The following is an 11,010-nucleotide window of genomic DNA, read 5'->3' as shown; positions in this document are numbered from 1 at the left end:
TCCTTCCGACAACTACTCAACACTAATCTTCCCCAGAAACCCCAACGTTTGTCCAATATGGACTACGTCAGCCTCTCCTAGCCCAGCGTTGGCCCTGTGTCAGCCTATCTTGGCCTGCATTAGCCCGAAGAGGCCCTACATCAACTCTCTGAGCCTCTGCGTCAAATACGCTGGCCCCTCTGGTGCTCTGCGCAGCACTTAGCTGCCTCTGCGTGGCCCTACATGAGCACTAGCTACTCCTGCATCTCTCTCTGGCTGCTCTACTGCTATCTCGGTACTATCTCTGCCTCTCTATCTCTCTGTACTCAATGCCCCTCAGCTACTCTCCCGATTGCTGATTCTACCTCTCTTAGCAAACCCCACTCTAGAGAATAGAATGACTGATCGCTCTGTTGTCTCCTCCAAGTGACCCTCAAGCCTCCTCTTATACTTTTCTTGTTGACATCTCAACAGCCGAGATTAAGTCCCTAATCAACGGCTAAGATTAGATCTAGCTTGATCCATGTCTTTTGGACCACTCTAACACATATTCATATTAATACACATTAATATTTTATTTTCCCTAAGTTTAGACTTAGGGACTCCATTAAAAATATTAGTTATTTTAGTATCTCCTGATCATTTTAGAATCTTCCCAAACCATTTCTGGGTATTGGAGAGCTCATGTGCCCCAACCTCTCCACCAAATTTCCTGGCTAGAGCACATCCGATGCTACCCAAAATAAACATTACATAAGTTGCAGGGCTGGGAATATGACCATTAAAAATGGGCATCTGTCCAAGCAATTGGTCTTGTACCCTCCTGCTCAACCATCTCTAGAGCATGACTTACCTTTATGGTTAGAAGAGGAGGAAGAAGATGAATTCTACTCTTCCCCAATCTATACCCTAGATGCTACTATAGGAAGGGGGAAACCTGATGAAGATGACCTGATTGAACACATCCTCCAAAATCAATCCCCCAACACCATGTCTCTTGAGGAGTTAGTAAAGGAAGCCAAAGACGACCCTCAGATTGATCTATGCTTAGCTGACTCAAACCCTACTCATGTCAAGATGATAGAATTCGGCCCTGAAAGAGCATTGAAAATCAACCCCTCTCTCTCTGTACACCAAGAAGAGGAGTTATGTGACATGCTAAGAAAGCATTTGGATGCCTTTGCTTGGAGTTACAAGGAAATGAAGGGAGTGCACCCTTCGGTGTGTACTCACCACATTTACATCAAGGAAGGTTGCAAGCCAGTCTGCCAACCTCAGAGGAGAATGAACCTAGCCCTCAAGGATATAGTCAAAGAAGAACTGTAGAAGTTGTTGGATGCAGAGTTCATTTACCCCATCTCAGATAGTGAGTGGGTGTCTCCTCTGGTTCTGGTTCCAAAGAAAAATGGGAAGTGGAGTATTTGTGTGGATTACCGAGAGCTAAACGAAAAAAAGGACCATTTCCCTCTACCTTTCATTGACCAGGTATTAGATGGTCTGGCAGGAAAGACATTCTTCTCTTTCCTGGATGGATTCAATGGTTACAATCAAATCCATATTAGCCCAGAGGATTAGGATAAAACCACCTTCACCTATCCCTAAGGTACCTTTGCTTATAGGGTCCTTTCTTTTAGTTTATGCAATGCCCTTGCCACTTTCCAGAGAGCAGTCCTAAGCATCTTTACAGAGCTAGTCCATGATTCTGTGGAAATTTATATGGATGATTTCACCCCCTATGGGTGCGATTTCCTGGAGGCTCTCTCTAACCTGGGAAAGGTGTTAAACAAATGCATTGAAATGAACTTATCCCTTAGTCTCGAGAAGTGTGAATTCTTAATGACTACAGGGACTGTTCTAGGTCACTCAATATCCCAAGAAGGACTGCAAGTAGACCCAAATAAGATAGCTATCATAAAGAGGGTCCCTACTCCTCAGAAGCAGCAGGATGTCAGAAGTTTCTTAGGCTTGGCCAGATATTATAGGAGATTCATAAAATACTTTAGCAAGGTAGCCTCGCCCTTGTTTGGTCTATTGGCCAAGGACTATGAATTTTTATGGTCAGAAAGCTGCCAAGAGGCCCTAGAAACCCTAAAGGACAATTTGACTACTACACCTATTCTCTGAAACTCAAATTGGGCTCTTCCTTTTCATATACATGTTGATGCCTCTCACAAAGCTATAGGAGCATCTCTAGGTAGATAGATGACAAGCTACCTTATTAAGTTTTTTGAGAAGATTTTTCGGCGTAAATCACATTCGAATGCATTTGTCGACACGTTTCGAACCAACGAGTGTGGTTCATCGTTAGGACAAGTTGAAGAATCAGATCCAGGCTGCATGTTAAATAGATAGAGCAGAACATCCAACAACTATATTTGACCAGGCAATGACTATATTGAACTGGTCAGCTAGACTGGCTAATGACTATATTTGACTGGGAAACGACTAACCGGACTGGACCAAGGGATAGGGATAGGAGAACATAATTGGTTAAATAGTTAGTAAGTCAGTTATATGCCTACTACCATATTTAACTATATAATTAATTAATAAATATATAATATAATTATTTAATATACCTTATGTCATTTACTTCATTAGAAAAAATATGTCCAAAGCCGAGTTAAACTACACAGTGACTGAAAAAGAGCTCCTAGCTGTTGTCCATTCATTGAATAAATTTAGACATTACATTACTGGTTACCAGACATTTGTACATACCGACCATGCTACCATTAAATATTTGATGAACAAACCTAATGTGAATGCTTGAATTATTAGATGGTTACTTTTGTTACAACAATTTGATCTAACTATTATTGATAAGCCTGACAGAGAAAATGTAGTTGCAGATTTTTTGTCCAGATTGACTTTGCCTGCAAGTGAGGAAGGAATGGTTGATGACCAGCTGCCAGATGAGAATTTATTCGCCATTTCAGTTCTCTCTCCATGGTTTGCTGACATAGTCAATTACTTAGTAGCTGCACAGTTCTCTCCAAATCTTTCCTCCAAGGAGAAGAGTAGAATTATAAGGAAAAGTGTCCCATTCACTTGGATTGGGGAAATCTCTTCAAGTTGGGCCCAGATCAAATTCTGAGAAGATGTGTCAGGGAGGAATTTTTGGACATCCTCTTGGCCTGTCATGATGGGCCTTGTGGAGGTCACTTTGCATCCAAAAGGAAAACATTCAAGGTACTACAAGTTGGCTATTACTGGTCCACTCTCCACCAGGATGCAAGAAGGTATACCAGCCAGTGTGATTGGTGCCAAAGGATGGGGAAACCTACTCCCAGGGATGAAATTCCTTTGCAACCTAAAGTGACTTTCGAGTCATTTGACAAGTGGGGAATTGATTTCATTGGACCCATTGATCCTCCATCCAAGTAGAAAAAATACATCATTGTATGCACCAACTACTTAACAAAGTGGGTTGAAAACAAAGTTGTCAAGGTAGCCACAAAAGAAAGAGTGGTTGAGTTCTTGAGGGAGAATTTGTTTTACAAGTTTGGATACCCTAGAGAGATGGTCACTAATCAAGGAAGTCGATTCACCTCATACATGATTGAGAATTTGTTAAGCCATCATAAGGTCAAGCACACGAAGTCCACTCCTTACCACCCTCAAGCTAATGGACAAGTAGAAGTCACTAAGAGAGCATTCGAAAGCATTCTGACCAAAGTGGTTAGCAACAGCAGAAAGGATTGGGCAGATAGACTGGTGGAGGCCACTTGGGCCTACAATACAACTTGGAAGACCACCACTGGCTTCACCCCTTATGATTTGGTCTATGGGAAGAAGGTTCTATTGTCCATTGAATTTGAGTACAACACCTTAAGGATGACAACACAATTGGATATAGATGTCACAAAGGAACAACAAGAGAGATTTCTCCAGCTAAATAGGTTAGATGAATATGGATGAAAAAAAGGAAAACAAAAGACTTCTGGATGAAAACCTTTTTTGAGGTGCCTAGAGCAGGCCACTAGGATGAAAGCCTCCTTTGAGGCAACCTGGTTGTCTTTCAAAAAAGAAAAAAGAATAAAAACACAAAAATAATGGCAAGGACTTCAAACCTGCCCACTCATAACAATTCTGGTTTTTGTAGGTTTTCAAAGAAGATAATGGACACAGAGATCTGAGGGTAGCAAGCCCTACAAAACCCCATGTTTTTCTTCATCCATACTCATCTCCAACAACAGGAAAATTCAAATTTCAGGCAATTTTGTGCTTTCTACAGGATTTCCTGTAATTACTACAGGAGTTTCTTGTAGTACTACAGGAAGTCCTGAAAATCTACAAGAAAGGCAGTGTGATGGAGAAATTATGATGCATGCCTATTTTGGGATAAAAGAAAAGGCCATTGACTTCACCACACCTCAGCCAACCCCCTTCATGACCATGTCACCCCTTGTGTCCATAAAAAAAAAAAAAAAAAAATCAAGTTAGAAAAAATAAAATAAAATAAAAATATATAGAAAAAGTGAAGAAAAAAAGAGAAAAGAACATCAAAGAGGCATGCCACCAGCAGCCTACCACACCTTCCACTCACTCCAATACCTATTCACCCTCCAAGCAGAGAAATGACACAAAAATTCAAAAAAATGGCAGCTACAAGACTTCTTGTAGTAGTACTATTCTGAAGAAACAACAACTCCAGGCCTAACCTTCAGCACCATGAAAGAGAAGAAGCATAACTACAGGTACAATGAAACTCCTCCAGAACTCAGCAACAACAAAGGAATCCAACACCTACAAATAAACAAGAAGACAACCCATCAACAAAATAAGATCACCAAAAAAGAAAAAGGTAGTCAAGAATATGAACCTGGGTGATGAGCAGCGCAACAACACCACTCTCCAGCATGCATCAGCAAGGCAAAGGACCAATAGGTATGTCACCTCGTCAATACTCCCTCATAAGTACGAATATGATTAAATTGTAGGAATATGTAGAAAGTTGATTTTATAAGCGAAGGTGGCCAATTAACTTGGCCATCCTCAGTCCAATAACGAAAAGTAAAGTGTTAGAAAATTGGACACGTGGCAAGGTAACATCAAGGGGAATAAATCAGAAAGGTGGTCAAGTTACGGTGAACAAAAGTGGGTGATGACTACGAGGAAGGGTGGCATGTTAACTAGTAGCGGGACCAACGGTCTGAAAGGAGAAATACATACTCAGCCAGTGAGCACATCACTCAATGAAATCATCCATAAATAGAATTATTACATGAACTTCATGCAAAGCATTGTTCATTTCGAGAGTTTCAGAGCGGAGATAACCTCGAGGAGCCATCAGAAGGAAAATTTAGTCTCAGCCTACCTACAGTGAGAACCTACAGGAAACACAAAGAAACTACTGGAAACAGTGAGCACCTACAGGAAACTACAGGAAAGCTACAGGAAATAGGGAGAATTGTCATAGATGTTGTAAATGGGTGCCTAGGGCCAACAATTCAAGAATTCTCATCACCAAAGCATTGCAGAGAAAGGTAGGTTCCACATCCTCTGTGTTTTCATTTATAAAGAGGAAAAGGAAAGAAATTGTCATTTCTTTCAAGTATTTACAATGTGCATAGAGATAGACAGGATTCTGTGGGAGATTGTGTAGAGTAAACTCTAGACCTTCATCACCTAGAGAAGCTCTTAAGTTGTAGCCACCCAAACCTCATACAAACATATTGACAGAGAGAAAATATGACAGGGGGTTTCAACAAAAGGGAGCCCACCAGAATAACCAGAATACACCAACATCCTCTTGTGGTAGAAATCTTTACAAGGCATCAATGGCTGGGATTCTTCGAGCTACTTAGGGGATATGATGATGATGTAGCTAGGGAATTTGCAATGTCACTCATACCTCTAGCTAGAGCTAGTGCCACTGTTGTAGTGAGGGGTTTGTCAGTAACAATTACCCCTGAGAGCATTAGCAGGATCACTACACTCCCTCTAGGGTTGCAATGGAGGAAAGAGGACAAAACTAGCAGCACTCTTGCCAAGAAGAGCTTTTTCTTGGAAGGAGAAGAACCAATTGAAGACAAAAATGGGGTTAGAAGGGAAAGAATTCCATATCCTTGGAATGAAGTAAGCTATCACATCATCAAGTATATTTCCTATGAGGGTAGACTCAGTATAGTCTATGGGTACTAGTTTAGACTCCTCCATGAGCTGAGATTTGGAGAAGAGATACCTCCTCATAGAAGACTTAGTGTGCCTTACCTTTTGTTACAATCAATGATAGACATGAGCATCAAGGTACAAGAAGGAAAGCATCAGCAGCTGGCACATCATGGATTGATCAAAGAAATACTGGAAGATACCCTAAACAACTTGAGAATCCCTATTATGTGATCAACATTTGTAGACATGAATGAAGAAGATGAAATTCAAGCCATTGAGTATGACAGAGACCCTACTTCTAGTGATAAAGAAGAAGGAGAAGAGCCTGAAAAAGAAGAACATGAAGAAGAGGAACATGAAGAAGAGGAATATGAAGAAGAGGAAGAAGAGCCTGAAGAAGAGGAGGCAGAACTAGATGAAACAAGGGATGAAAAATATAGCAGGGAAGAAGTACAAAAGGATGAGCCAAGTCCTAAAATACAGAGCAAGGAAGAAGAGGAATCTCCAAGGGTGTCTCTGGAGCCCACAGAGAAGGAGGCAGTTGCTTCCTTAACTGCTCTAAGTACACCTATCAAATCAAAAGGAAAGAGGCAGAGGCAGACTCCCCTATACTTCAGAACAAGGAAGAGCACCAGGATAAAACAAGGGAGACCTCAAACCCCTACCAAGATTCCCATTTTCATAGAGGACTCACTAAAAGAACAAGAGAAGTTAGTCCCTCTAGGAAAGAGAGGTGAAGAAGGCACATCACAACAAGCTTCCCCAAGGTCACCAATCACCTATGTTAGGAGGCTTGTCACTAGGTCAACCTCAGCAAAACAAGTTAAAGAACCTTTGACCCCTTTTCAAAAAGGGAAAGGTCTCCTACAAGAAACACAAACAGGCCTACAGGAAGCAAAAACAGTCCTACAGGAAACCTTGTCAAAACTACAGGAAACATAGAAACAAGATAAGGAAGGACTGCAAGGGCAAAGGGAAGGAAAAGAGGCAAAAAATACTCAAGAAATAGTAAAGGGAGAGTCCCAGGAGCTGAAGGAACCTATCCCACAACCAAACCTTAGCTCCTATTATAGATTCATTGAGGGGGGCAGAGTGATACCACAAAAATTTTCCATCCCTCTATTCTTTGAACTTGAAAAGGAGAGAGCAAGGAAACATCATTGGATGCAAATTGTTAAATCAAAAAGTGTAGTGGATGTAGGCCATAGGGAAGAAAAGATGCTAGAAATGGGTAGAGAGTTGAGTAGCATAAGAGATAGGGAAAGAATGATGAAATATCAACTAGAAGCTGAGAACACATGGCTAAGGAGGCAACTACAGGAGAAGGAGGGCCAATTGGAAACTATGGGAAGTCTATTCATGGAGGCGCTCCAATGTAGGATGCCAACAAAATCATATGCCTTATACCTCAAAGAACAACGACTGTAGTTTCAGATAAAAACCTGCACAAAGATGAATTATGCCTTTCCAATTCTATACGCAGTTCATTGACCTCTGTGACCAAAGCACCCTATAGGATAGAGCCAAGATATCTGAATTCTACCTACATAACTTGGCCCTAACATATTTGAATGTGTGGGACCCTAATCCAAAGCTAGGGGACTTACAACTGATGGCCTTGGCATCATGGATGAATCATGAGGAGGCCAGGGCTACATAAGTAAAAAGGGTATTGGAAAGAGAAGAAACATAACCCCTTTTCATCAAAGCATAACAACCCAACTCCATGGATGTCATTAGCACCCACAACCTCATTGCCAATGATCCCCAGCTTGCACCAAGATACCTAGTTGCACAAGAGCAAGCAGTCACTCATTTTGAGGACATGTTGAGATTTCTAGGGGATGAAAGCCAACAAACCTTCCAAAGGATGTGGAACACCTTTCTCTACAGCCTAAAGATCAGGGAGTATAATTCTCCCGATAGAATGAGGGATGCACTAGAAATTAGCCCAATTTATAAGCAAGCATTGCAGAGACTCAAAGTCAACTCGATTAGCTTGAAACTCAATCCACCATTTCTTTCGGGTATGTTATAAGGGAGAAAGGAGGAAGAAGAAAGAAAGAAATGGGAGGAGATAGAGAAGCATGTAGGGTTTTATCCACAAGAGGAGGAGACTACAACAGAAGCCTGGAATGTCAGGGAGGCCACCAAAGCAATGAAAGACATGGACATAGATTGAGTTGCTCAAAGGATGAGAAACACTTTTAATAGGGGGGTGATGATGAGGCTCATCAATGGGTAAATTATATGGACCTTAATACAACTCTCCAACTTACTAAAATCAACTTTTCTCATAATTCTTTACATGTTTTGTTATATTTTTCTTAATGAGAAGGGTAAAGATGAGATGTCATGTCTAGTGGTCTAATGTGCATTGATTGCAGGTTTTGGAGCAAATTTTGGCTAATTAAAGTGCAAGAACTCGAAGGAGACAAGCAAGAGGGATTTTAGGAGATGGGATCTCCCTCCTTAACTCCTCACTCACTCGAAGATTCCTCCATCGAATCTCATCAACTCAAAGTTGCAAGCAACCGAGCCATTAAGATCATTGGCAACCAAGCCAGTGATAGTTGAAGACCAGTTGATCTCGATATTGGTAGCCAAGCCTCCCTAAATTTAAGGAAGTTGTTGGTAACTTCAATTTTATAAATAAGAAGGCCCATAGTGTCATTAGGATTGGATTTTTTTTCATTGTAGCCAAGAAGCATTTTCGAATTGAAACATTGTGACTGATCACTGTTGTGTATTTTTGATATTTTAATGAAAATGAGAAGCGTTCCCTTGATCCAACACTAATTTGACTCAGAGGGCTGAAGATGTTGGGTTAGGACCCAACCCTAGTAGCAGAGTTTCCTCTTTTTGTATAAGTATGCTTAGATTACATTCATAGTTAGCTGTTGAGTTGATTTTGGTGTTGTTAGTTTGCAAATATTGGTATGGTTAATTAATTTTCTTCCATTTGTGGATAGTTAGAACAATGGTATCATAGTTACAGAAGACATTTTAGAAAAGCTGGTGATAGTATTTTTCACCTCATCTCTCTCTTTTGGGATCATGACTTGAGGGACACTTTCATACAACCCAAAAATAGAATTGTTGCTTTGCTGCATAATATAGGGTTTGTTGATGAGTGGGTCATTATCTTTAAGTTTCCTAGGATAAGTTGCGATTGCCATTTCTGAACTCTTAGGTCTTGTATTGATTTCAAATCACTTCCATTCATGCACTTAGCCATTAGATGGTAATAGATCTATTTTCTTCCATTTAATAAATCTTTCCTATGTATAGATGAATTTGTGTATAGATGCAGACAAGAATGTGTGTTGTTGCAGGAGCTTCAACATTGTAGGGAGACCTCATCTCATTTTCCTCATCTAAGCCTTATCTGTCCATGTCGCCAAAATCCATTAAAATCTCAATCTGAATTCTTATTTTATAAGCGAAAATCGCAATTTCGATTGAGAAAATCCAACCATCTTAAAGCACTTGATTGAGCTCTGGATAGTGTTCACCCCCTCCATCCCTTATTCTCCCATTCTCCACCTTTCCTAAGCTTCATTCCACATTCTAAACCACTTCCTAAGCTTTCGGCTTGTTCCTGTAGTAAAACAAGGGATCTTGCAGGAGGACTAGGACATCCTGTAGTTTTCCTATAGGAAATCCTGTAGCAACTTGTTTTGAGCCCGAATTCAGCAAAATCATCTCTGAAGATGGGATTAGGCATGTACTTGACATCCATACCATTAAGTCCATTCTAACCCTCTTCCTCCATACCTGTCTCCCCTCCAAAGAACAAGTGAAGATTAGCATTTACATTCATGAAACAAAAAGATAAAGAAAAAGAATTCTTTTATTTATTAATTAGAACATGCATGTAGTAGTTGATATTCCTGCGATCAGATTCCATGCTCAGTAGTTTGAATCATCACATGTGATAAATAGGGTTAAGCTAGGGTTCTTTTGCAAGAAAAATGTGTCAATGAGTAGATATACGATTTCATGTTACTTTACAAGCATCTTCCAATTCAGTCTTTCATTCTTTAAAATAGACAACATTTCTTTTCTTTCATTTAGGATTATTTTCCCTTCTCCAATTGGTAGTCAGACTTCTTCTAGTCAATAGAAGACTGGTTTTAGAGACCCTAGTGGTCTATTGCCCCATTTGAACAGTGACAAGAGTAGACCATTACATCTATTTGTGTATACAACATTGTCACCTCCAAGTTTGTACAAACCCTAGGTTGATGAAGTAAAGTTGGTAGCCTTAGGAGTTGCAACATTCTTGCTTATAAGAGTCAAGAACAATGGAGGTAGTAGGCCAATGAAGATATAAGAGTCAGAGAAAACCTAGGCTTAATCAAACTAGGAAGAGAAAGATGAGTGAGGTAAAGGGAAAGGCCTTTAGGGAAAAATCTTAAGACGAGATACTAAAAAAAATACCACCCAAAATTAATAGCCCAAGGAAGTGGAGGAAAAAGTAGAAAACTACTAACCCAAAACTCATGCAAAAGAAAACAAGAAGTTCTCTAGCAAATCATTGTTCAAAGAAGTTATAAAGATGATGTTGAACCTGAAATTCCTTAGCCAATTCTGAATGAACTAGAGTTTACATGCCATGTGCTGGTATATTTCCAATTTACAACCATAGTTAAGCCTGCATGTAGTGAAAGCTCCATGGGGAAATTGGCATTGACTCGCCCTCCCTTTTAACCAATGGAAGCTAGAAATGGCATCTTTAAAAAATCTATTGAGAGCATATGAGGAGAGATCATTTATGATACTATAGGAAATAGGAAGAGTGTCAGTCGACCCATTTACAATCTTCTCCCATGACCCTGTGTCATAATACTTGATCGATCACCTAAAAGTTGCCATGATTACCATCAAGATGCTTTTGCAAGCTAAATTCAT

This window comes from Pinus tabuliformis, chromosome 2_2 (genome assembly GCF_031772625.1).
Source record: "Pinus tabuliformis cultivar Carrire ecotype Pingquan chromosome 2_2, CPIR1, whole genome shotgun sequence".
NCBI classification, from domain to species: Eukaryota; Viridiplantae; Streptophyta; class Pinopsida; order Pinales; family Pinaceae; genus Pinus; species Pinus tabuliformis.
The sequence above is the reverse complement of the archived record's forward strand: the minus strand, read 5'-3'. Positions refer to the sequence as shown.